This window comes from Podarcis pityusensis (genome assembly GCF_964106645.2).
Source record: "Podarcis pityusensis genome assembly, chromosome: 4".
Classification (NCBI taxonomy): Eukaryota; Metazoa; Chordata; class Lepidosauria; order Squamata; family Lacertidae; genus Podarcis; species Podarcis pityusensis.
In genome coordinates this window covers 24475199-24501924 of record NC_138027.1, presented here as the reverse complement: position 1 = coordinate 24501924, position 26726 = coordinate 24475199, and the positions used below count along the sequence as shown (strand labels likewise).

The 26726-nt window shown below is 42.8% G+C and overlaps 1 long non-coding RNA gene across 1 annotated transcript in view; it reads right to left on the bottom strand.

The window, feature by feature from the left end:
- The window catches only part of LOC308476583, a 141388-nt gene that overhangs the window by 91200 nt on the left and 23462 nt on the right, over window positions 1-26726 (bottom strand). The gene's annotated exons all lie outside the window — the stretch shown is intronic.

Genomic DNA, 26726 nt, shown 5'->3' with positions numbered 1-26726 from the left:
GTCATTAGAGCATGTGACAGTGACCACCTGGCCTAAAGAAGTGTGGGAATTAGCATTGATAGAGAAATTAACTACTAAAAACTAAAAATAGCAAGGGAGGTGAAACAAAAAGACACATTTTCTGTGGATTAGCATAGTGCAAAGGAGGAGGCTTCTTCTTCTTCTTCTTCTTCTTCTTCTTATTTGCTATGATTGCACGTGGTTAACAGGAACTGCCACACAACTGGAACGTGACAATTTAAGGGATGTGAACTCTGATGGAAACTGACCTCACCTCTTCAGAAAGCTGGGAAGATGGGTTTTGTTGTAGTAATAATAAGAAAAAACTGTAACTGCAACTTAATATTTATTTATTTATGGCAGGGATGGGGAAGCTGTGGCTGTGCAGATGCTGCTGGACGACAACTCCCATAATCCTTATTCCCATCATAATCGTAATTTTAATGGAAATACGATACCACAGTGGGACAGGCAGTAACCAAGCAACCTGTGTGTCTGCTTGGTCTGATGTCTAGGTGCTAACTGTTGATGGGCAACTTCAAGACCCCCTCCGACTCTCCCTTCTTATGGGTCTTTATCTTTACAATGACTACCAGATTGTTGCACACATCTCTGGGAACTCACCTGTATGTGCACTTCACACGTTTACACTCACATGCTGGATACCTGCCGACTTCAGCACTCAGAATTCAGCACTCAGCCCCAGACCACTCAATTCAGCAGTCCCCTTCCTCATAAACCACCCACTCTTTTGCATGCTCAGTTGCCGAAGATCATTTGGGTGAACTTGAGTTGAACAGGAAATGAACTAGTTTATTTTGGAAATGGATAGGTGTGAACTGAAGTTCATTCCATTTTGGACATGTTGAATTGTTTGCTGTAAGTACACAGAAGTAAGATCTGTTTGTTTGTTTGTTTGTTTGTTTAAAGTTGCAATGTGCCCATGTTCACCAGCCCTGCCAGCCAACACGCCCTCTGTCAGGATACTCCATTGTACTGCTTCTCTCATCTGGTTCAAAATTCTGAAAATGTCCTTTTCATTTCAGGATTTGCACCATCCAGCCCACCTTAAAACCTAAGGACTAAACTTAGCCATGTGGGATTATTCTGAAGATAGCAATTCACCTCAAGACATGCTACGATGGGCAATATGGAACCAAACAACCCTTTAGGAATGCTGATTGACAGCACTAGCAATCTATGGCTGCCCAAGCTAAGCTACAGTGACGGGTTGCAATTTGTGGGATTGTTGCCTTCTAATTGGTTCTTTTGAGCGACATTGCGATTTAAGAATGCATCAGCCAAAGGACAGGAAAGCAAATCAGCGCAATGATTCTCAAATATTATAAACAAATGATTCATTCTGCTATTGCTGTTGGGACGAGATAAGAAAGAGGAGCCGTAGCATTGCAAATGTTTTCAGTTACGGATGTTCAAATAAAAAAGAGCGGGAATACAGTGTTATATCCAGATTCTTTTTGGTATACATATATTTGTAGTGAAATGGAATAGTTCAGCATTGGTTATTTCCATTTTGGCAATGCCTTCTTCATTGGCATATGGTTGCACAGGAGCAAACTCCAAGGGGATGTGGGTGCTTGGGCACCCCCGATAATATAATAGTGGGGGACAAGTACCCACAAAGACAATGAGAAAAGGCATCCTTCTCCGGGGGGGGGGGGGAGAAGAGGCTCGGACTCTGTCAGAATCCCATACCCACCAAGCATGTTCCATCCCCATTGGCCTTACCCACAGATAAATTAAAAGTCGCCTGCTTCTTGGGAGAAAAGCAATGACAAACCTAGACAACATCTTAAAAAGCAGAGACACCACCTTGCCGACAAAGGTCCGTATAGTTAAAGCTATGGTTTCCCAAGTATTGATGTATGGAAGTGAGAGCTGTACCATAAAGAAGGCTGATCGCCGAAGAATTGATGCTTTTGAATTATGGTGCTGGAGGAGACTCTTGAGAGTCCCATGGACTGCAAGAAGATCAAACCTCTCCATTCTTAAGGAAATCAGCCCTGAGTGCTCACTGGAAGGACAGATCCTGAAGCTGAGGCTCCAATACTTTGGCCACCTCATGAGAAGAGAAGACTCCCTGGAAAAGACCCTGATGTTGGGAGAGATGGAGGGCACAAGGAGAAGGGAACGACAGAGGACGAGATGGTTGGACAGTGTTCTTGAAGCTACAAACATGAGTCTGACCAAACTGCGGGAGGCAGTGGAAAACAGGAGTGCCTGGTGTGCTCTGGTCCATGGGGTCACGAAGAGTCAGACACGACTAAACGACTAAAGAACATAGATAATACATAAAACATTACAATGCAATGGGCTGACAATGCTGTTGTCTGGATGCTTCATTGAAAGAAAAGAGTTAAAAACAGATGGCAATTCCAAAGAAAAGTCTGGAAGTTAATCCTCCCCCTTTTGCTGTATATGTCAGAACATTTTTAAATTTAATTTCAAAGGAGACACATTCATAGGTGTCTTTATGTGTGCGTGAAGTTCCCCCCACCTATGCAATACAGAAGCAGTTGCCTCATTTGCTGCCTAGCATCTGAACTACGCAAGCAAAAAGTAGGTTTTTCTTTTCTTTTTTCCAAATAACATTTGCTTCTACACAAAATTCATGGAGGAGGAAGAAGAATGAACCTGCTGGTCCCACTCTGGAGTTCAGGCTGGGAATCTGAGGGATTAATGCTTTAATTATTTTCACTAAGAAACAAACGACAATATGACATTCTCTAATGAATTTGTCTGTGACCTTTTTGAATACTGGCCTCTCAGTGGCAAATAATTCCATGTGCAGTGGCCCTTAATTGATTTATTCTGGGTTTGCACAGCTGTAATTGCCTTCAAAGCGTTGGGTTGTCATCTCCCAGTTTTTTAAGCTGCTCAGTTTTGGGCAATAAACATATGTTATGATGAAGGCAGTCTTTTTGCTCCACTTTATCTTAGGAAATTGACTGGGCATTGGTCCCAGTCTTAGTTCAATTTCTGTTTGAATGTTAGCCTGCTGTGGCAGACAGTGTACAGAGATTATACGTTTGCATAAATCATAATATTTCTGTGAATTAATGAAATAGATAATTGGGATGCAGGGATGGCGATTAGATTGTCATGTTTGTGTTTTGAAGTATGAGTTTTTCCAGTGTTTCGTGCTGAAAAATATTTCAGTAAAGGATCCAATATATTGAAATGAAATTCCATTAGTATCCTGTTCCCCAATAAAGTATCCTAATGGGTTCCTGAACACTGTGGTAATTTGAATCCATTAGTCTAATAGTCGGGGGTTAAAACAGCAAACAAAGCCACAATTAACCATGAAAGATAAACACATCTGTTCATTTTCACTCATTAGAAGAGAAAATATTCTATCAGTGAAACACAGTGGATCTCAGTACAGGAAAATGTTGTGTTGTAAGTGTCCTCCTTCACTGATTATATCAAAAGTCATGGTAGAATGGTCTGGTTGCTCCAGTACTAGAAATCATTAGGGCACCTAAGGACTTCCCACCTTGTCTTAATGCTTTTATCCACAATATCCATGCAATTTTTGTCTTTATAATATTTATTTAGGGTGAGATCCAACATCACATCATCAGATGTAATGCTACTTCCCATCCTCACCTCCCCCTTGTATTGTCCATGCCTCCAATCTCCTCTGGTGGCTCCCCAAACCCTCCGGAGTATATTTTGGGGGCTGTCAGGGCTTAAGAAGCTGCAGTAAGCTCTGCCATAGAAGCTCCCACCACCACTATAGGATTGCTCTGTCACCCATCCCCAGCCACTCTGGGCGGGATGATATACAGGACTTGGTGTGAAATGGTTAATATCTTGCAGTGATGTGCATGCCTTGATGTGAAAAGGATAAGCTATTGTGAGAATACACGTGTCACAAGAATGCATAATGTCATCAGTGTAAATGGTGAACGGCAATGAAGCTTCCTGGTCTAGTGTAAATCCATGGATAATTTGCTAAAAACATGGCGGATGGTCTCTAGAATTTCCAGCTCAGCCTTTGGATTTACTAGAATGCTCCTTAGCCAGGTGCATCAACTCTATCGGGCTGAGGTGTCTTTGGCCCCCTCAAGATTTGTTGGAAGGGGGCCAGGCCCCCTCAATTTTGGGACCAACCTGACACCTCTGTCATTGCCTGAATTTTCGTGGCAAGTCTAAGTTTTAAAGATTAAAAGTTTTGAAACTTAGTTAAGTGGGAAAGCTTTAAACACACACATACACATACCAGTTGGATATTGCTAGGACACTGTTGACCATGTACATTCTAAAATCTTGTAGGCAGGGGGCCATTTCCTTGCCAGAAGCATGGAGTAATATTTACCTCAGCAGTTCAAAGCCTGCTGTGAACACTGACTAGAGCAATATCCAAACCTGGTTGGACTCTGAAATAATCACTAGAAATGAGGGAGCCTGCGTTGTTTCTCTATTACTTGATATCAAAAAATATAGACCGTTTTCTGAACAAAGGCCACCATGCAGTTTTAAAAAGGTAGCTGGCAAAGGAAGGATCAAATGGATGTTTATTTTCGACAGAGGTGTTGGATGTAATTGGCTGCTACTAATTAAAAACAACAATGCCTTTCAGCTTCAGCGGTTTTGTTCACAGCCGTGATTTCTGGAGCCGATAATGCCTTGGCAAATGACACAACAGCAGATGTAAATAGGCAAGCGTCTTTCTTTTCAGTCCCTTGCGACAAGGTCTTTCACAAGCAAGTTAAAGAGGAGGTATCAAGCATCCTTAACCAGTCTTCTGATGTTCAACAAACCAGCCATGGATGGTGCTAAAAAGACTTATTTTTGCTGTTGGTGTGGGAACAGAAAAAGTAAGTGGGTTATTGCTATGAGACTCCTGTTTTTCTCACAGAGCTACAGTCCCTTGTTTGGTGTAACAGTCAAATCCTCTTCTCAGGGAACTCTGGGAATGGGCCTCCTAATAACTCTCAGATCCCTTAACAAACGACAGTTTGCATAGCTGTTAAAAGCGATACTATTGCTTTTAACGTATAGTGAAGATGAGGCCTAATGCTGCCCTTTTGAGTTTAATGGCACGCTGTTTAAGGTTAACATAATGTGGTATTCTTACAAATGAAAACGGAAGGAAAGAAAATGTGCCTCTCTTTTTAATATCTAAAATGGAAAGAAAGAATGCCAATTTCTGCTCAACTCTGTTGTAACCTATTAGTTGCTTCACAGCCATGGGTTACCCTGACATTTACAGAAATATGCAGTGATCACTATCCCTTCTATTTTGAACATTTTCTGGCCTTTAGTTAATTCAGCAGTCCACCATTACCTATATGAACCCATTCCCACTATCTTTCATTATGATTGCTGTCAGAAGTAATTTAGCAGTTGCATTCAGATCTGGAGAATAGTCTGGTATGTGCACAACGCCTCCCCCAGAAAACCTTCCTTATTTTAAACATGCCAATTCTCCATTAGTTACGTAGATAGACTGGTAGTCTCTTGTAGAACAACAACAACTGAAATAACAAAAACAACTGAAAGGGAGATCCTACAAGAAGTGACATCAGAAATAGGTTTTGCCTCCTCACAGAATTGTTAAGCTGCAATGCAAGAATCACAGCCATGATTTGTAGATTTACTGCAGCATGCAATTTACAGCTAAAAGCCGGTGCACCCATCCTTGGATTTAAGCCTTATTACTGCTATCGTTTTATTATTCCCTATTACGCTGTAGCAGAAAACAACAATGAAAAAAAAAACCCCACGACACATCAAACACTTAATAAGTTTATTATAGTTATCATAGTATTTATTGATAAAATTTCTAATCATTAATGGGAGGGAATCAATTCATGTATTTTAGGGATACTATTCCATCCTTACTCAGGAGCAAGTTCCATTAAACTCAGTGGGATTTACTTCAAAGTAAGAGCTGTTTCCTCTGTCTCCACGGAATCCTAAAAGTGCTTACCTAGCAGTAAATGTCACTGAACCCAGTGAGATTTGCTTCAAAGTTAGGTTTGCACTGTGAGCTTTTAAACTCTGCCATGCGCAAACCCTCCCCACCCTCAACTCCTTCTGCCATTCCCTCACCAGATCAGTGAGGTTTACTTCTGACTGGCTTCAACAGGCTGGTTGAACCAGGTGAAGGTAGCCAATGGGTCTTAAACCCTCAGTGAGTGGCTCACATGGTCAAGAACAGGCATAGGCAAACTCTGCCCTCCAGATGTTTTGGGACTACAACTCCCATCATCCCTGACAACCGGTCCTGTTAGCTAGGGATGATGGGAGTTGTAGTTCCAAAACATCTGGAGGGCAGAGTTTGCCTATGCCTGGTCAAGAAGGTGGTTACTGCACGGTTGCTGTAGAGGGAGATGAGGGGTGGATGGGGCTTGCCCACCTGGGAATTTAGCCCACCTAGGAGAAGGAAAACTCTGATCCTGAATCTCCACTGCCTCACAGCTATACTCATTCGTGAGAAAGGCTTTGGAAGCTGGAAACAGTCATTAAAAACTTAAAAGGTAATTAACATTAATAGTATAGACTAAAAAGAGATTAAGATATGTCAACATCCACCTGTCTAGATAGATTTGCCTAAACCAAAATCTTTTAAGCAGGAGCCTAGAAGAGTATGACGAAGGCGCTGATAAAATCATTCTCTGTTGAAAGCATTCAGTGGCGGATGAAGTTTGCTTTTAATAAGTCGTCCGTCCCCCCCGATTCTGTATTCATTTCTCTTGAAAAAAAGAGCACACACAGCTGTTGGGCTGAATGTCATTATCACCAGTCTTTTGAAGTATCTTCCACCCAGGAACGATACAGTATAGGAGGAATAGTTTTAGATGTTTTAAATATGCTGAAAATATTTGGATGTTGAAATAGAACACTGGTGCTCTCTGGTGGTGATGAAGTCAAATTTTGTTTCTTCAGTACAGAAGAAACCACAGGGGGGCTGCATAACCACACTAATTTGTATTTGAGCCTCATTCCGTAATCTCATCCATCCACTTGTGCATTTATTATTCCTTTGCATCCAAAACTCATCATCTCAATAGTGAAAGCCATGCACAAACGTACAATTATTATTATTTTTTAAAAGCTACAATTGCATCTAGATAAATATGGACATTTGAGAAGCAAACAATATTAAGCTGTGTTCCACTCCATCTTAAAATAAAGATGCTTTAAACAGAGTTCAAAATAGCACAGTCTCTAGCTCACAAGATCAAAACGGAACACACCCGACTCAGTGTTCAACACTAAACATTTACAGAAATCATATTTCTTGTTCTGGATCTCCAGTAACTTATTTTTCCCCAGTTACACTGGGTTTGTGTGAAAGGATATATCCCAAATGTCAATAGCTCTCCTAAAAGATTTGTGAAAATGAAGTAAATCTCTTTTCTAATATTACTGTGAAGGGGGGGGGGAATGTGAGATGGGAGCTGAAGCCTTGTGCCGTTGTAGATGCCTTGCACACACCCCATGTGCTCAAGTTTTTATTATGAATTCGAGCCCTAAGTTGGGCAAAAAAATCCTACCTTGCAGAGGGTTGGCCTAAATGACCTTCATGGTCCCTTCCAACTCCACAGTTCTAGGATTGTAAGCCAGCAAAGACTGGGAAGCGGGATGAGAAGAGAATTTGGAAGCATTAAAATTGACTTATACCTGACTTTCCAATCCAGCCTCCCCCAAGCTGGTGCCCTCCAGATGTTCTGAACTACAACAACTCATATCAGCCCCAGGCAACATGGCCAAGAGTCAGGGATTATGGGAGCTGAAGGGTGCCTGAGTGGGCAACTTTGGTCTAATGCATGGATCGCCTTTTCAAAGGACACACAAGGTGACACATTGGTAAATTGCATGGATTGTACCCAGCAAAGGCATACTCAGAGTCAACCCACGGAAAGCAATGGGCTTAAGTAAATTGCATTACTTAAGTCAATAACAAATAAGTTAAATTCACTGGGTTGTATCCAAACCTGAGTGGTGTAAATACTCTAGGTCCAATGCATAAAATGGATGTACACCGGTTGGGGATTTTCAATTCCCTCTGCATTTTCAAAAATGCGAATTGAAATGAAGAAACGTGTATAATCAAGGGTGGCGTACGAAATTCTCAAGGGACATGTTAAACACATTTAGGTTCATATTGCCAGTTCCTTCTGAGTACAGTGGGAATGTGGTGTACATGTGTTGTCTATTCCTATGAACTGTCCTAAGACCCACGGATAAACAAGAACAATGCAGTCTGCATGAAAGCAGAATGGACTGCTGCTTGCACAATGGGGCTTTACCTTCCTCTCCCCACCTCCCTTGGGCCCTCAATACACCATCAAATCTGCCCCAGAGGGTTTGGTGACCCCCTAGAGTAGATTTCAGGGGTGTAGAGGCGAAGTCCCACTGTGCGAGTGGACGTCTGCTCAAGCGACATTGGATTACACCCAGTGATTTCAAAGGAGCTACTCTGAGCTTGACTTGCTCTGCGATTACCCTGCGTATAGGAGTGGACAAGTGTTTGTGTACGCCAGTTCTGCATTAGGAACACACTTCTTTTTATGAGCAAAAGCACCATTTAAGGGGGTGAACACTGCTGCTCACCCCCATTGTACATTATTCAAGCCTTCAAAGAGGATGTTGACACGCTGTCACCCAGACTAAAGGGGATACTTCTCCCATGACAACTAGAGGCCACATATGTGTTTGTGTGGTCTGAGAGAAGGCAGCTTTCAGACATACTGTGGGAGGCCGCAAGCATTGTAACGCTACAAAATTTACTGCGAGGGTCTACAGGGCTTTCTTTGTAGCAAGGAGGGGATATATCTACAGATCTAATCTATGTTTTGTCCGCACACATTCTTTTTAGCTTTTAGTTGACACTGAGAGTCGAGGAGCTTCGTAAAGCGAGGCCCCAGAAGGAAGATGGAACGCTGAGAGTTGCAATTCTCACATACACACAGCAAATCTAATGACTATGGAGGGTTGTTGACTAAGCTTTAATCAGAGTAGACCCATATACAAAAATAGCTAACCATTTGCTGCCCTTTCGTGACATCCAACATCAGTTGCCTGAGGCAGCTACATCCCTTTGCCTAAGGAGAGGGTTGGCCCCGTGTGGCTGCCAGGCCAATGAAATCGATGCAAAGGTGTGCATCTCTGAGAATAGGATAGAGGTGAAGCAGTGCTGTATAAGGAACATTACCCAATATAATTAAGATAATTATAATATAATATAATTAGGGAGGAAGAAAGCACAGGCTATGGTTAAAATTCATAACTTAAGTGCTCTTAGTCCAAAAAGTGTGATTTAAAAAGGCGTTTTCTTTTAAAAAAACAAAACCCCATATTTTTGCAGAAGTTATTTCTGATGTTTCATTAAAGGGGATTGCTTTATCAAAATTATGTGTTTTTGGTATTTTGCAAACTACAAGGCGATATTATATAAAATAGCATTTTGTCACTGAATTTCAGCTTTTGGAAGATACCTTAGTCTGATTTACTTTAGATATTTTTGATACCACCCACTGCCCCAATAGTTAGGAAGGAGGTGAACAGCCTTAAGTCCCATTAAAAATTTCTTCTGCATGCAAATATGGAACTAAATCAAGTAAACATGGCTAAATGAAGCAGCCTTCCTGAAACAGAAACCAAATTGTTTTCAACCTGAAAGATTTATTACTATTACTATTACTATTACTATTACTATTACTATTACTATTACTATTACTAGCTGCCTCACTAGACCAAATGTATGGAAATCAACTGCGATCCCATCAGAGATCATGTGAGTGGGTAATGCACTTGATTTGCCAAACAGGTAATCCAGAGGGCTATTCTTCGGACAGTTTAAGTGGCTTTAACGTAAACTCCTCTTGCAAGAAACTTGGAGGAAGATAAAAAGCACCATTTGTCTTTTGGAACACTTGCTGAAAATTTGCCTCATTACGCAGAGCAGACCTGTATGATGATGCCTTGCTGGTGCCTTTTTGATGTGGGAGAATGCTTGTCTTTCTGTGAAGAGTCAATGACCCAGCTTTTCTTCTTCGCGGGCAGAATGTGGGGGCATTCACTCAGGGAACATTCCAGCTCTTTCTGATAGATGGCTTGGCTGAACTTGGTTGCCACTGAGCTACGTAGCTGTAGTAGGATCAAAACTCGGAGCAAGTCTTTGTTCAGTCACAGGATGTTAGCAAGTGGTGGTAGCTAGTCAGTTGACCCAGAATAATTTTCAATGCGAGGACAGATCTTTTAGTTCATATATGTGTAAACAAAGGTTTCAATTATGACTGAGTTTCTTCCCATGGATGTGTGTTTTTGCATGCCAGGATATTTATCATTTACTTGGTGGTGGGAGTGCTGGGGGAGGGGGCGAGTTCCTAGCCTGGCTCTTACATGGAATCGCTTTGCTTTTTATCTGCAAATGTCGACCTTACTTTGAAGCAGAATAAAGAGAATTAAAAAGCAAAGAATTCTAATTCCCACAAGATTAGCCATAGGAGAATTGGACTGACTTTGTGAGCATAAAGGGCAGAGGAAACCCACACACAAATATTTTGCAAGCTTTACTTACAAAGCAATGACATACAGCCTTTAGAAGACATCTGAAGGCAGCCCTGTATAGGGAAGTTTTTAATGTTTAATGTTTTATTACTATTATTTATACGCTGGAAGCTGCCCAGAGTAGCTGGGGCAACCCAGTCAGATCGGCCAGGGTACAAATAAAATAATTATAAGCAGTTCTATGATTCTATGAATTTTTGCAGTTTGGAAAGAGATGGGGGGGAAGTTTAGGAAAGGTAAATGACCAGCAGGAAAACATGTAAATAACTCCACAAGCCAATCAGAATGAATGCAGGTTGAATGCTCATTGTCTTATAAAGAAAAGGACCCCTGACCATTAGGTCCAGTCGTGACCGACTCTGGGGTTGCATGCTCATCTCGCTCTATAGGCCGAGGGAGCTAGCGTTTGTCCACAGACAGCTTCCGGGTCATGTGGCCAGCATGACTAAGCCACTTCTGGCGAACGACAGCAGCACATGGAAACGCCGTTTACCTTCCTGCTGGAGCGGTACCTATTTATCTACTTGCACTTTGACGTGCTTTCGAACTGCTAGGTTGGCAGGAGCAGGGACCGAACAATGGGAGCTCACCCTGTCGCAGGGATTCGAACCACTGACCTTCTGATCGGCAAGTCCTAGGCTCTGTGGTTTAACCCACAGCGCCACCCACATCCCTCATTGTCTTATAACTGCCCCGTAAATCAATCAAAACAAATGCTTGAAAAAGACTGGACATAGTCTAACCACTGCATAAGCTTTGCACAAGGAAATCAGGATGAATGCTGAATAAACAGGTTGTCCCTGCTGGAGGTCAGTCTTGTGCCACAAAGCAGGATTGCTCCAACAGACCTTCAGATGGTGTGTCAACTTGTCAAGGGGATAGTAGCTGGTTGTTTGGACTTTGAGAAATTGTCAGTGGGCAGCATGAGTGCCAGTTTGTCTTCATGAAACTGCAGCAGCAGAAGCAACAACAACAGAGGGTCAGTCTACAGATCATCAGCACAATAGTATCTACTCATATCATTACTGGTGGACCCCAGCCAGGCACCATGTATCTCAGGTTTCATTCCAGCTCATCTGCTTGCACCACCCAGTGTAACGTGTTGCAAGGCTGGAGTGATAACATGGCCCATACTGGGCATTCATTGACTGGTGAAATAAGCCTCTGTTTCAAATGTCCACATTGGTAAATAACCAATGCACAACAGGATGTGGGTACAGACAGCTTAAATTAGAAGATGCTGTCATTTATGTAATTATGGGTTTGCATTCCCAAGGAAAACAAGCAATAAATTGACATGCGTGAGCTCCTGAACCTCAGCAAAAGTACAGAGTGATGATGTTGAGCCAAAAAAATGTTAGCTGCTCCAGGTCATTGTCAGGAGAGGGTTACTAACCAGATGTCTGTCTGGGGCAGTGAAAGTGCAGCAGATACATATTTTTATATAGAAGCCATCACAAGGAAGTTCAAATTGTCAGTGGCTGCATCTCTCTTGTAAGTCAATGTGCAATTTGATTTCACTTTGGATGCAAACGTTCAAAAGGCAAGAAAAAGCCTTTTCAACATGCCATGAACTTAAAACCAAAAACAGTGAAATGGGCACAGGCAGTTTCTGAAAATCATAAGATGCTCAGAGAAACAAAGGTATTGTGTTTTTTTTAAGTAGATTTTTTTCTGCTGTTTGTGCATCAGTAAGCACTGTCTTGTGTATAACCAGTTGCAGCAAATCAAATCACAATTCCAAATGCTTTAAATGAAGTGTTAGCAGATTATATGAAACATGATTATGAAATGACATATATGAAATTTGTAGAACTACTTCCTGTCTGAGCTCTGATATGTGCCAGCACTGACATTTTGGTGATTCAATAAAAATGATTTTTTTTGTACTCAGGCTTTTTCTAGTATTTGGTCAGGTGGGTTTGTTAACTGGGCTCTATTTGTGCCACCAGCTGCATTTTAGTTCTCATATTATGATTTTATTGTTTTTTATGTATACTGCTTTGAGATGTATTGTAGAAGGTGGCATAGAAATAATTTTATAAAACACACTTTTACAGCCGGTTGAAGCCATCAGCCAACTTGTGGTGTGATGCAACAGGTGTGTGGCCACCATCCTGCCCAGCCTCCTTCCTCCCTCTTCCCTAGGCAAATTTTTCCAGCCTTCCCTCCCTTGGATTTCTCAACCTTGGGTCCCCAGATGTTGTTGGACTACAACTCCCATCATTCCTAGCCAGCAGGGCTGGTGGTGAAGGATGATCAGAGTTGTAGTTCAAGAACATATGGGGACCCAAGTTTGGGAAAGGCTGGTTAGAGACTCCGACTGAGGCGTTTAGTGGCTGGCTTACAGGGCTGAAAAGGAATTGTACTCCCAACCACAACTGGCCCTTGGTTGGTGGGTAGCAAGCAACTGTTAGGTGTCTTATTGTCATTGTTACAACTTGCTGGAAATGACTAGCGTGGGTAGGCTGGATAGGTCAATAGCTACCTCAAGTTACCAGTGGTCCCACTTGCAAGGTTTTGCTCCATGCTGCATGCTGGATAACTCCCAGCAGGTGCGGGAGGTTGAGGGCACATTTTAGATCGGAAGCCCTTTGGTCAACAGATCCTCACCCAGTGTCTTGCCAACCCCACCTGGTTCTGCTAGCCAGTAAAGTTGTGACTGGTTTTTCACACATGTCTGTTTCCTGGTCCATGATTGGTTTGCACCCTCACCTAGACCTGATGGGGCCTTCCAGGGCAGCGGCCTCACAACGAACAGAAAATCAGGGCCCAAACATGGGGCAAGAGAAGGGATGAGGACATTTTATCCCAACCCAGAGGACTAGGAGGCTCGGCCTAGATGACAAGGCCATTATGTATGTCTGAATTGTGGTTAAGCTACTTACTCATCGCAACTCATTAGCGGAGGCAGAATCAGGGTGGGGAGGGGAAGCTGCCCCCAGTTTAAAAAAGGAAGAGGACTAGGACTTAAATACAAGGAAAAGGTGTGCTTACGTGGAACTTAAGTTGTAAGTGACCACAGTATGTGAAATGTACAATACCGTTATTGTAGATATTAAAGTGGGAATCCTTAACTCAAAACTTACTCATTTATTTTAAACACTTCTATGCAATTCTCCAGGGACACGGGTGGCACTGTGGGTTAAACCACAGAGCCTAGGGCTTGCTGATCAAAGGTCGGCGGTTCGAATCCCCGTGACGGGGTGAGCTCCTGTTGCTCGGACCCTGCTCCTGCCAACCTAGCAGTTTGAAAGCACAAAGTGCAAGTAGATAAATAGGTACCGCTCTGGCGGGAAGGTAAACGGTGTTTCCTTCACAGGCTGCTCTGGTTCGCCAGAAGCGGCTTAGTCATGCTGGCCACATGACCCGGAAGCTGTACGCCGGCTCCCTCGTACAGTAAAGTGAGATGAGCGCCACAACCCCAGAGTCGGTCACGTCTGGACCTAATGGTCAGGGGTCCCTTTACCCCTTTACCTTTACCTATGCAATTCTTCATTGCAAAAAAGCAATTCTGGAGTGGGTCACAATTCAGTGTGAAACTCATATGCATTTTTAAAAAAACAAAAAACATACACAGCAGAATTGTATTTCAGGGATTCCAAGATGACACACTGGGATTGAAACACAATCATTATAATACTATAATGTACCTTTCACTCTGCTTGGGAGATCCCACACTATTAAACAGGGCACTGACTGGAAAGGTTTTTCTTTCTTTTTTTAATAGCATTGTTGTAATATAGTGTTACAGCACTCTAGCACAGTGTTTTTGCACTATACCTCTCTGGCACATGACCATGAGCGTTGGACTGAAGTCAAGCAGGTGCTTCTGGGCATGTTACTTCCATCAATGAATGTGTGACTCTGCGCTTCACAGGGTAGCAGCTGTTTGTCTTTGCATCTTTTGTGCAAAGATCACGCTGATAGGGCTGGGGCTACAGACTTACTTCTCTCAAAGAAAACGCCATGCTGATTCTCATTTTGCTTCTCTTTGTATACACTTGGTGCAATATTGTGACTAGGAAGGTATATGGCTCGCTCTTTAAAGAGCTGGAAAAGAAAGGCTGAAGTTATTTGAGCTTAGCCTACAGGAGAACTCCTGTTACATAGTTTGAGGGAACAATAGAGGTCTGCACCTGAATAGGTTTCTGCCAAAGGTGATCTCACTCAACTGCAGATCTTGATTAAATCCATTAAGGAGAGAGAGAGAGAGAGAGAGAGAGATGGATTTCTCTACATCTCATTACGATTGCTTTATAGGCAATGCTCTTGGGTGAAATAAGACAGATTTTCATGCAAGAGACAGTAGGAAAATCACACTGAGTCCCAGACTTGCTTTAGGATCCAGCCAATTCAGCAGGAAAACTTTGGCCAGGACGTCGGTAAAACTCTCATTATTGGAGTTTCCGTATATTTAAAGGAACTGTCTGAGAATTTGTGTATACTGTAAATCCCATTTTGCCTGCAGTGGTGAAGCACCAGCACAAGAAAAAAAGCAATTCTAGCTGAAGTCATAAAGCTCTGTCCTGAAGCAGTGAAATCAGAAAATACAGTGGTACCTCGGGTTAAGTACTTAATTCGTTCCGGAGGTCCGTTCTTAACCTGAAACTGTTCTTAACCTGAAGCATCACTTTAGCTAATGGGGCCTCCTGCTGCCACCGCGCCACCAGAGCACAATTTCTGTTCTCATCCTGAAGCACTATTTCTAGGTTAGCGGAGTCTGTAACCTGAAGCGTATGTAACCCGAGGTACCACTGTAAAAATAAAAATCTACAAATGTAGAACATGACCCACAACTTTTCAGGCATACTAGCATTAATTTTCCTTCCTCTTCTCTTTTCAGGTTAGAAAGAGAAAGCCTCCCTCCCTGTTCACAGCTGCAAAGCACATATTGGTTATATTTATTATATTTGGAAAATAGCTCACAGGTTTGATCTCAGATTTTGAAACAGCAGGGAAATGAAAGGGTCCAGGTTATCGTGCAAAGCCTGACATGCTGCCCACAAACATCGCGAAAGGGACTATCAGAGAGACCTAAATATTTTAAACACAGTCAAATCCCATCAATTGCATTAATCAATCTTATATAATCATTGAGGTCAGGATACACCTAATAAACCCCACGAAGCCCTGTGTAAGGGCTTCCACTTGTGGCAACAGAACTTTCCCCTCTCTCCTCCCCCTGTGTGCCCCCACCCCCTGAAATTGTTGGCAGGTGTCAGGCATTGAGAGAACCCCCAGAATGGCGGACCGGGAAGGAGAAGTGGGATGATTCCGTGTGGCAAGCTAAAATGACATAGCCTGCGGTTGAATTCCACCTTGAATTTCTAAGAATTTAATCATAAACTACATACACTTCCCCACTTATGCAGGGTTTACACTCTTGGGTACCGCGCCTCTAGTGAAATTGCATATAAAGGGACACACCATCTTAAAAGCCTGCAAACCACCCTCTAAACCAGGCGTCCTCAACCTCGGCCCTCCAGATGTTTTTGGCCTACAACTCCCATGATCCCTAGCTAGCAGGACCAGTGGTCAGGGATGATGGGAATTGTAATCTCAAAACATCTGGAGGGCCGAGGCTGAGGAAGCCTGCTGAAACCTCTGGAAACCCTCGAAAAACCCTTAAAAACCCAGCAACACTTACCAGACCGGCATGAGTGGTGGCAGTGGTGGCTCTGGGTCTTCTTCATCACTGGAGGGCAATGTGGAAATGGCGACAGGAGGGGTGGAACAGCACCCTGAAGGGCCTGGCTGTGATTTTGCACCACACTTGCAGTTTCCCCACTGTTTTGGGGCCCTGTTTGCCCTTTTGTAATGTAAATCAATTTATTTATTTCCCGACACCATGTGTATAATGGCAGTACAGTGAACAGCAATAAAAATAAAACTAGGTTCTAATAAAAGCATTCTGGGAAATGATATATAATGAACTGAAAAAAATGTTTAAAATAACTTTTATAAATAAAAAACCCAGAAGCCTTTTTATTATTATTGTAGGTACTGATATTCCAAAGGAGCAGAAAAGACTTTTTATGTATGTGACGACAGCCACACGGATGCTACTAGCCCAGAGGTGGAAAGAAGACAAAGTCCCTGCCAGAGAAGAATGGCAAACTAAGCTGTTGGAGTATACTGAAATGGCAAAACTGACCAGAAAGCTCAGGAACCAAGAAGGCCAAAACTTTAATAAAGAATGAGGAAAATTTATAATTTACCTGGGAGGCCACTGTAAGCAGATGAAAACATTAGCAGGATTGCAATAACACTTGTGATGTAGCAAATACTATGGACAAAATGGAGAGACATAAAATATGGATTATTAAATAATATGCAGTTGAAAAGGTTGACAACAGGACCCTGTGAGGGGAAGGTGGGGAGTCCAGAGATTCAGAGAAATCTCTAAATAGGGATATGTATTTTGTATTGTTATAATACTGTATTTGTAAAATCAAATAAAAATTATTCCAAAAAATAAAAAATAAAAATAGGTTCAACTTTATATGCAAACTGAATTGAATCTCATCCCTGCTTACACTCCTAGCTAGTTTGATTTCTTCCATTTCTAATGCCACCACTTATACGGGATAAATCAGTTCCCTTACTAAAAGCTTCCATATCTGGTCTTAGTGCTGAAAATGTTCCTTATTCTCATTTTATCCTTTTGCAAATATTTTTTTTTGGGGGGGGAGGGCTAATTTGTAAGAGTTTTCCTTAATTCAAGAATGCAGAAAGTTTAGGATTATTACTACATTTTCAGCAATGAGCAAGTGAACTGTAGATTTTAGCAGTGCCGTGTGGTGGAGCTGGAGTACAACACTTTCTTCTGTCTTTTTAGGGATTTCGCCAAGCACTCTTTGGAGCGTTTAAGTTGCCACAGTTGACCCCCTAATCTATATGCAGATCACTAGCAGCAATGCAACTTCCTTTGTGAAAAGATTTCAAGGACTGCTGCTGGGCAGTAAGCAGTCCTTTTTGTATGGGAGATAATAAAAAACTGACCAATCTATAAGAAACAACTGCATCAGTGAATTTTGTTTGCTTGCTTGTTTGCTAGTTTGTTATTTTATTTTATTCAGTTTGTATATTGATTTTGTAATGATGATGATGTTGATGATCTAGTCCAGGTATCCCCAAACTCGGCCCTCCAGGTGTTTTGGGACTACAACTCCCATGATCCCTAGCTAACAGGACCAGTGGTCAGGGATGATGGGAGTTGTAGTCCCGAAATGTCTGGAGGGCCAAGTTTGGGGATGCCTGATCTAGTCTCTAGCTTTCCGCACAACCTCCCATGCTATTCTAGAGTTCTTCAACCCAATGGATCATTGGGGGGGGCTTTACAATGGGGAGGTTAAAATAACTGAAAACTGCCTCCTCTCCTTCAGTGAGCAGGAGATTTAATGAGTGGACTTCTTCTCATACGATCTCTGGAGTCAATCCTTTTGGGTTACCAGGAAGGGGGTTGCTACAGCCCTCAAGCTGCAGTAGTCTTTCAGTCCTGAAATAATGTACACAAGTTGTTTTCCCCCATTCCATTCAAGATAAGGAATCCATCGCAGTTGTTCCATCCACTGGCTTTTCCACAGATACTGCCTGGTGAAGGGTAGAGCGTTTGCTTTGCATGAAAAGCCCTCGATTCAGTCTTCAGCATCACCAGGAAGTGCTGAGACAGACCTCTGTCTGCAGGGCCAATGTGTCCTGTTTCCCGGCCTGAGGTGAAACAGGAAAGGTTGCCCTGTCCTGCCCCACTGCCTCCACAACCGGTGGAGAAGCAGCACAGGCATCAGAAATCTCATGAGATCTCACCAAACGCTCACAAGATCTCTCTTGCCCCATGATAGCTCAACAGGTTTTCAACGAGATATCATGCGATCTCACTGGCTGCTATGCCAGTGGAAGGGCACCCATGGGACACTGCCTCAGGGGCTTCTGCCGCCTGAGGTGGCTGCTTTACCTCGCCTCATGGTTGGGCCAGGCCTGCCTGCCTGCCCGAAATCTTGGAGAGCATCTACCAGCCCATAAGGGAATGAGATGAGCCAGTGATCTGAAGGCAGCATCTCCTGACCTGCTCCTGGGATGGTTGTATACTTGGATTTTGAAATCACCACCAAGTGTTGTAGAATAAACACCACAAGCACAGTAATAATGGAGAAGCAATGCTGGTAAAGGGAATCAACCCAGGCAAAAACAGATGTTAGAGTTCCTTGAACACTGTAGAGTTTTTGGCTTTAAATATATAAGGTGGTTTTGACTGAAACACGAAGTACCGAAAAAAATAACTGAGGCCTCAGGTTCAATCTGGGAATTTCTATTGCATGGTAGGAAACCACAAGGCAGATTCCTGTCACAGAAAAATAGTCACAAGTGGCTGATTTCTCTCACTCGCCTCAAAGGCTTGCATCCAAAATGACCCAGAAAGGTATGAGGGTGTCATTTTTTTTGGGTTTTTCTTTGTATTTACTTTGCAACATATCTTTGACTAGGACAAGTTTCTCGCTTGATCTGAAATGTCTTTTTACAAGGATGATTTGCAATGTGTCAGAATAAAAGCCAGCAGTTACAATTCCCTGGGAAAAATAGTAGTTGGATATCTATGAATGGTGACAGCAAGACGAAACAGAGTCCCAAAGCTTTCGATGCAAAAAACCCACAAAGAGCTGCTATATTTGGACTTGTTAACAGTTCTGGATATTTTCTCCACTTGTGTTTCTTTTTTCTTTCTTTTTAAAGGCTGGTCTCAGTATTCAATAAAATGTCCTTGTCTCCCCCCGCCGCCTGGATCATGAGAGGTGATTTAAAATGAACTTGCCCTTAATCTGTCCTATATTATTTATTACATCCAGTTAATCTATGGAATTCACTCCAACACAAGGCAGTGAAGGCAGGCAGTGAAGGCCGGCTCACCCATGAGGCGGGATGAAGCAGCTGCCTCAGGTGGTGTCCCCACAGGAACCTCACCTGCCCTGCTTCCTCTCCCTCTGGGAATAAGTATCTCTAGCATTGGTGCTGATTTTTGGTGAGACTTCTCACTGGAAATTGGCGCGAATGACAGAGCTGCTTCTCTGCCAGGGGTGGAGGTGGGACTGGGCAGTGGCAGTGTTGGTAGTGGCAGGAGACCTGGTGAAGAGAGGGACAGCAAGCTGAGTAGGGCAGCATTTCCACCTCCAATGTTTTGGGGAATCACAGGGGAGAAAGTGAAATAGTGCTTTGCTCTCGCTTGAGGGACCTGGGCATCTAGTTGGCCACTGGGAAAACAGGATGCTAGACTTGATGGGCCTTTGACATGATCCACCTAGACTCTTCTTCTGTTGTTTCCTATAGTATAAGCTAAACGACACAGAGACGGCCAGCTGGGAGCCTGGCAACTGGATATAGTTTCTGCAAAAGCAGAAATTTGCTTCCAAACATTCCTGAGCAGGACCCAAAATTACATCAAGTCAATACCACAGAGCCTAGGACTTGCTGATCAGAAGGTCGGTGGTTCGAATCCCCACGACGGGGTGAGCTCCCGTTGCTCAGTTCTTGCTCCTGCCAACCTAGCAGTTTGAAAGCACGTCAAAGTGCAAGTAGATAAATAGGTACCATTCCGGTGGGAAGGTAAACGGTGTTTCCGTGCGCTGCTTTGGTTCGCCAGAAGCGGCTCAGTCATGCTGGCCACATGACCCGGAAGCTGTACGCTGGATCTCTTGGCCAATAAAGCGAGATGAGCGCCGCAACCCCAGAGTCAGCCACGACTGGACCTAATGGTCAGGGGTCCCTTTACCCTTTACCTTTAACCAGAACTGTACAGATTTGAATAATGGCATTACAATATCGGGAGTTTTTCAGCCTCTTTCCTAACAATCTCTAGCATCTGGAGGTATAGCTTAGCCACTAGAGCATGAGACTCTTAATCTAAGGGTGGTGAGTTCGAACGACCAACAGGGTGAAAGATTCCTTCATTGCAGGGGGTTGGACTACATGATCCTCATGGTCTCTTCCAGCTCTACCTATCTATAGAATTTGCCTTTTTCAGAGCTGCGGGCCAGCACCTCCATCCCACTGTCCACTACAACCCCAAGGTCACTGCCAGTTCAGGAGCATTTATGTAAAACTAGGAATTTTTGTCCCATTGAATTCCATTTGCTGTTTCACTGCCCTTTCACACAGATCCTTAGGGAGCTCCTTGCAATCCATCTTTCTTTTAACCACCTTGGACAACTTTGTGTGATATCTATCAGATCACCCCCAGTTCAGCCAGGTATTAAACAGAGAAGCCTCCCCCCCACTCTTCAGAGTACTTTTGAGTACTGTGCTGCGTTGCTGAAAGTGCATTGATCTGAAAGACTGCAATGGGAACACTTTAGAAGTGGAAACTTTCAGCTGAGGATTAGTACTGTGGCTTTGGTTCGACAATGGTATTCTGAACCCCGAGAGATAATGTCCTTGTCTTGAAGTACTGCTTCATGTCAGTTAATAAACATCAAAACATAGGTTTTCATTTGCAGCGACTGCATCTGCACTGGAATATGGATTGAAATGCAGCGAAGCAGGCAGGTCGATACTAGCCCTTTGTTGCTGTCTGCATAGCCAGGTATTAGTGAAAGAAGCCAAAAAAAAAAAAAAAAAATAATCCCAAAAGCGGATACTGGTTTCTTTAAAGTCTTTTGTTCATTAGTGAGAGACAGCGATGTTCTGACCACACACAGTTCCCTTCTTGGCAATCACCATGGGAAGAGCCTTATATTGGGTCAGACCATTGTTTCATCTGCCCCAGTAATTGTCTGCTCAGAATTCATAGAATCATAGAATCGTAGAGATGGAAGGGACCCCAAGGGTCATCTAGTCCAACCCCCCGTAATGCAGGAATATCAGCTAAAGCATCCATGACAGATAGCCATCCATGACAAATTGCCAGGAACTTTTCTGACCTTACTGCTGGGGGTCTTTCCATGAGTTAAAGGCTATAGATCTGTAACACTTATCAGGAAGTAAGTCCCACCGAAGTCCATGGGGTTACTTCTACGTAGACATGAATTGCATACCCTACAACTGTTCCGTTTTAAATGGGGCTTCCCAGATCACAGAAGTCAGTCCCAGCTTCCAGACCGGCACCCTGGCACGAGTCAGCAGGGTCACACCAAATGGGTGTGAGGGAGTCAATATCTTTTGCAAAAATGCACTGAGTCTTGTGCAGTTATACTAATTGTATCGTTAGTTCACAGAATTGAACTACAAGCTTTTCTTTTGTTTCTCTTTTATTCCTGAAGTCTTCAGACTCTGGAGCAGATGGGAAGAGAGTGAATAAGGCATATATGTATGCAGGCTTAATGGACATGGCTCTCACAATCATCACCTTCCCCCCCCCCCCCCCTTGTCTAGGGAGAAGTTATGTAGGTCTGTGGAAATTTGTGGCTCAATGACAGCTAGGCCACTTGGATTGAACACACTGGTCTTATTCCAATTTCCAAAATCCAAATTTGTAAGAGCAGCTTACAAACATTTTTGCAAGCAAATTTCCATAATATAATGTATTTTTAAATATTGTTTTCATGGGCATGTGCATTTGTATGTACAATTTCCCTTGATATATGCATTATTGCACGCCATTTTTGCAGTGCACAATTTGGAGAAACTGCAAATTTTATTTATTCTTTATTTTATTTATTTATTCTTTATCTTTCCCTTCCTCCCAATGGAGTCCAGGGCAGGAAGCAATGGACAATAAAACATATTTAAAACAATTACATTACAGATGCAAACTTGAATATTAATTGTTTTAATTTGAACATGTTGCAGTAGAAGCAAATTCAAATTTTCCAAGCATATCTGAGATGAGAGATGCAGTCTATTTCTCCTAGGTTATAAAGACAGATAAATTTTTCAGCTCAGTGTGATGGAGAAGCCCCTTTGGCTATGATTTTGTTAACCTAATGCTCTTTAAATTTAAGGCTGACCCCAAGATTGCCATGGCAGCAAGCTAACATAATCTCATGTCTGGAAATGGTAAATGGTATCCTACAGAGATGTCTCACAACTATTGCCTCTGACATGCCCAATAAACTTTTTTTCTCAAGCGACTGACACTTTCTAAACACTTAGGTCTATGATTAAGTACCACAACTTCTGGATAGCTATAACATCCATTTCTAAATCACATCTCTCCTCAGCCATTAACTCCACCATGGAAGGCACTTCTCAGAACATTGTTAAGGTCATTTGAATACCTTCCCAGTAGTTTGGTATCATCTGCAAATTTGATGCTTATCCCCTCAGTACCTTTAGCCAAGTTGTTTATAAAGATGTTGAACAACAATGGGACCAGGAGAAAACCCTAAGGCACCCCACTTGTCACTCCCCCCCCCCCCAGGATGATGACGAGCCATTAATGCACCTAACAGTTACATTGTCCAGCCCACATTCTACCAGCTTCTCTGCAAGAATATCCTGGGTGACTTTGTCAAAAGCCTTACTGAAATCACATGATACATATAATGTACACCCTCTGTTATGTACTGAGTTGAATAGGATCCAAAAGGCAGCAGTCCGATTGGTCCTAGAACAATAGGATTCAGAATGCAGCAGTCTGATTGGTCCTAGAACAATAGGGTCCAGAATGCAGCAGTCTGATTGGTCCACAGGAGCCACCCAATCCAGCTCCCAGGTGGAAGTGAATCCACAACCTGATTGGCCTACAGGTGAATCCCGGAATTAGCCAATCACGTGGGGCCCACTGTGTAAATAATGTATATAAAGCAGACATTCTGGGGGAACTTCCATTCCTCCTCACCACTATGAGCTGAATAAAGAGCATGAAATCCACTCTCGACTCCGAGTATATTTCACCCTCCAACATCCTGCTGATCAAAATCAGGACGCTTGTTTTTTGGTCCCAAGTTCCTGTGGGAGCCAGCTGATTCATGTGAGAGTGCAAGACCAAAAAATGAGTGTATTTTGGTCTGGAGCTCTGGAGGCTCCGGCAGAAGCAGGGGCATCTGTAAAGCTGTAGATTTCTGGTGTAAAAGCAGCCCAGGAGTTCCTGATACCAATTAAAGGAAATCACTTTAGCTGGAGGTGTCAGGACTGAATCTGGGACATTCTGCTTGCGATGCCTGGGCTTTACCACAGAGATATGTTCTTCCCCCGATTAAGTCTTAGCTGTGATCTTGTGATTGCACTGGTGTGAAGAACATAATTTCTTTTTCAAGAAAGCAGAGAAGCATCTGCATAATCTTGAGCAAGGAAGACCGCTGTAAAATAAAGCAAGCGACATAATCCAAATCAATTTGTGGGAAGGTATTAAATCATTTTAATAATGCGTTCAGTGTGTATTTAGTGATGCAGGCTGCTGCATGTCTTTCAAAAAGAACAACAGGAGAAAAGTAATTGGGATGTGCTTGTTTCCTTAAGAGACTGTTTACCCAGCGTGCTCTAATGCTGCTGTACCTAATGCTGGTTTGCTTTTGTCTTTCAAGGTGTTTCACCCTCAAGGCAGCTGTGAAGGAAGTCTTTTGAGCAAGACCAAAGCGCGTGACGTCAACAGGACTGAAAGCCTGGTAAAGCATAGAAGCACTGCACTATGAGAGTCACTAACCTTTTAAAAATAAAAACCAACTTTTTTGGGTGTGTGCATGGGAGGAGTGGTTTTGGTGGGAAAGTCTGCTTCTTGGAATGAGCCTCCTGAGGTTGACTGCTAGCCATGAAACTATGGCTGAGCCTTAGCTTGATGGCTGGCCTAAGAAGCTCAACGCTCAGCTTAATTGTTCAGCAACTTCATGATGGGATTTCCTTCTCTGGACAGAGAATGGACAAGCTCCCAGTAAGAAAGATGGTGGATCACTGCTATGAGCGAATATTAGTAATTTGGAGAGGCTTACATGCCTGCAGATCCAATTTGTGTAATGGAGGAAAACTGCCCATCTCTTGCTGTCACCACACATCTGAGATTATGATTGATATGGGCACAGACAGCTTTTTTCCAGCAAGAACTCCCTGGAACTTAGTTCCGGCAATCTCTCAAGTGGCCACCATTGCCAATGTAAAAGAACAAGGGAAGCATTCATGGTGAGTTCTGGCACCCCTTTTCTCAGAAAAATAGCATTGGACACAGAGGATGTAGGAGCACCTGAACTGCAGGATGTTCCATGTCTTAAAATGTGGGGGAAATCATGCAAATTTAGCCACAATTTGTGTCTCCAGAGCATCCATCTACTCCTGCATTATGGGAATTGCATTGCCAGCCCTCTAAGTGGATGAACAAGGGTGCTGATAGGAACATAGAGAGCTGTCTTAGAGTGACTCAGACCACTGGTCCATCTCACTAGCATTGTCTACACCGACTGGCAGCAGCTCTCCAGGGTTTCAGATGAGGGTCTTTCTCAGTCCTATCTGGGACTTTCTGCATGCAAAGCAGATGTTCTCCCACTGAGGGAGGGCCCTTCCCCTCTGACTTTCTATAGCATGGCCAGCAAATGTTTAAAAGTGTGGATGCTAATCTCAAATAATCCTGCATCCAGGATTTTAAACATTGCCTGCTCTGAATCAAGGAACCTTCTCACTTTCTCTGTGACTCATGTTCTGTCACATATTTGTTTATGGTTTACTTTATTATTGTTATTATTATAGTTGTACCTTGGAAGTTGAACGGAATCTGTTACGGAAGTCTGTTCGACTTCCAAAATGTTCGGAAACCAAAGCGTGGCTTCTGATTGGCTGCAGGAAGCTCCTGCAGCCAATCAGAAGCTACGGAAGCCCTGTCAGATGTTCGGCTTCCAAAAATAGTTTGCAAACTGGAAGTTACCTCCAGGTTTGCGATGTTCGGGAGCCAAAACGTTCGAGAACTAAGCTGTTTGAAAACCAAGGGACGACTGTATTATTATTTATTAAATTTGTATATTGCCCTATACTTGTAGATCTCAGGGTGGTTCACAACATAATATCACAATATATATAAAAAAGCAGAAAACACATAATAAAAAAACAACCCCAAACCTTATATTGCTTATGGTTTACTTTATATTGAGTGGGAAGTAGTTGGACCAAAGCAAGGCAACATCTTGTTAGCTTTTGGGGCATGCACTTATTCTTTTCTGGAATGCAGATATTTTAAAGCCTTGTTAAGCTCAAAGAGGAGTTCCCCTGGCTATCTATGTGCTAATTTATAACAGCTCAGAGGAGCTTCCAACTGCTTTCCCGACCAAAATAATAAAAAAATCTGCCAGCCTCCTATAAATTGGAGTAGAAAGGCTCTTCTCAAAAGGTAAACTGGTGATGAAATACTTCATTAGTACCTCATTTGTAATTTATGTCCGCTGAAGTAGCTCACAAAGCATCAGAATGCAAGTCACCGATTATTTCTGAGAAGAACAGCCTTTGAGGTCACTGAACTGCATTAATTATAACCTTGTGTAAAGTGTAGCCTGTCTCTGTGTCAATTACCAGCATTTGATAGCTAAAATTATGTCAAGCTCTGTTCATCTTCAAAACGCGGCTGTACATTCTATATATAAAAAAATTCGAATAGACTCACAAAAGAATACACACATAGCTAATTAGCGGGGATCATTTATTAAACTTCAATTTGACATAACAGATAGAAACTCAGAGAATGTGGGAAGAGGAACCCAGCTCTGCAAAAATAAACCTCTGCACTTATCCCTTCATCTCCCCCTCTCTTAATCATTTGGAAGGTGAAAATATCTAGCTTGCTCACTGAGAAATTATTTAAGTGTACTGTGATTATGTGTTAGCCCATTGCTATTAAATGTGACCTGGTTCAAATGGATGTGAAAGCTGCTAATTGTTCGCTAAAGCCATGGGACTTAGTAGATGAACCTGCTGTTCACATTAATCAAACCTTATCTAAGAGCACTGTCCTTCGATCTCAGGGATTTCACAGCTTGATATTTTAAACACTTTCACAATCTTGCAAGAACTATGAAGTAAGTTTCATAAGGCATTGATGCAAAGTGTTTCTGGGAGCATACTGGTTAATTTGCACCCAGGCGGTATTTCCATAAGGGCACGGCACCCTGTGGAAATTGTCTGCAGGGATGGGATGGCAATCCTCTGTCACCCAGCTGCCCATCGAGAGCAGGAACATTGCAAAAACTCTCTGCCATATCCAAACCCACATTAATATTACATCAATGACATGCTGGCAAAAAACCCAACACCATTCTGGTGGGCCCTTA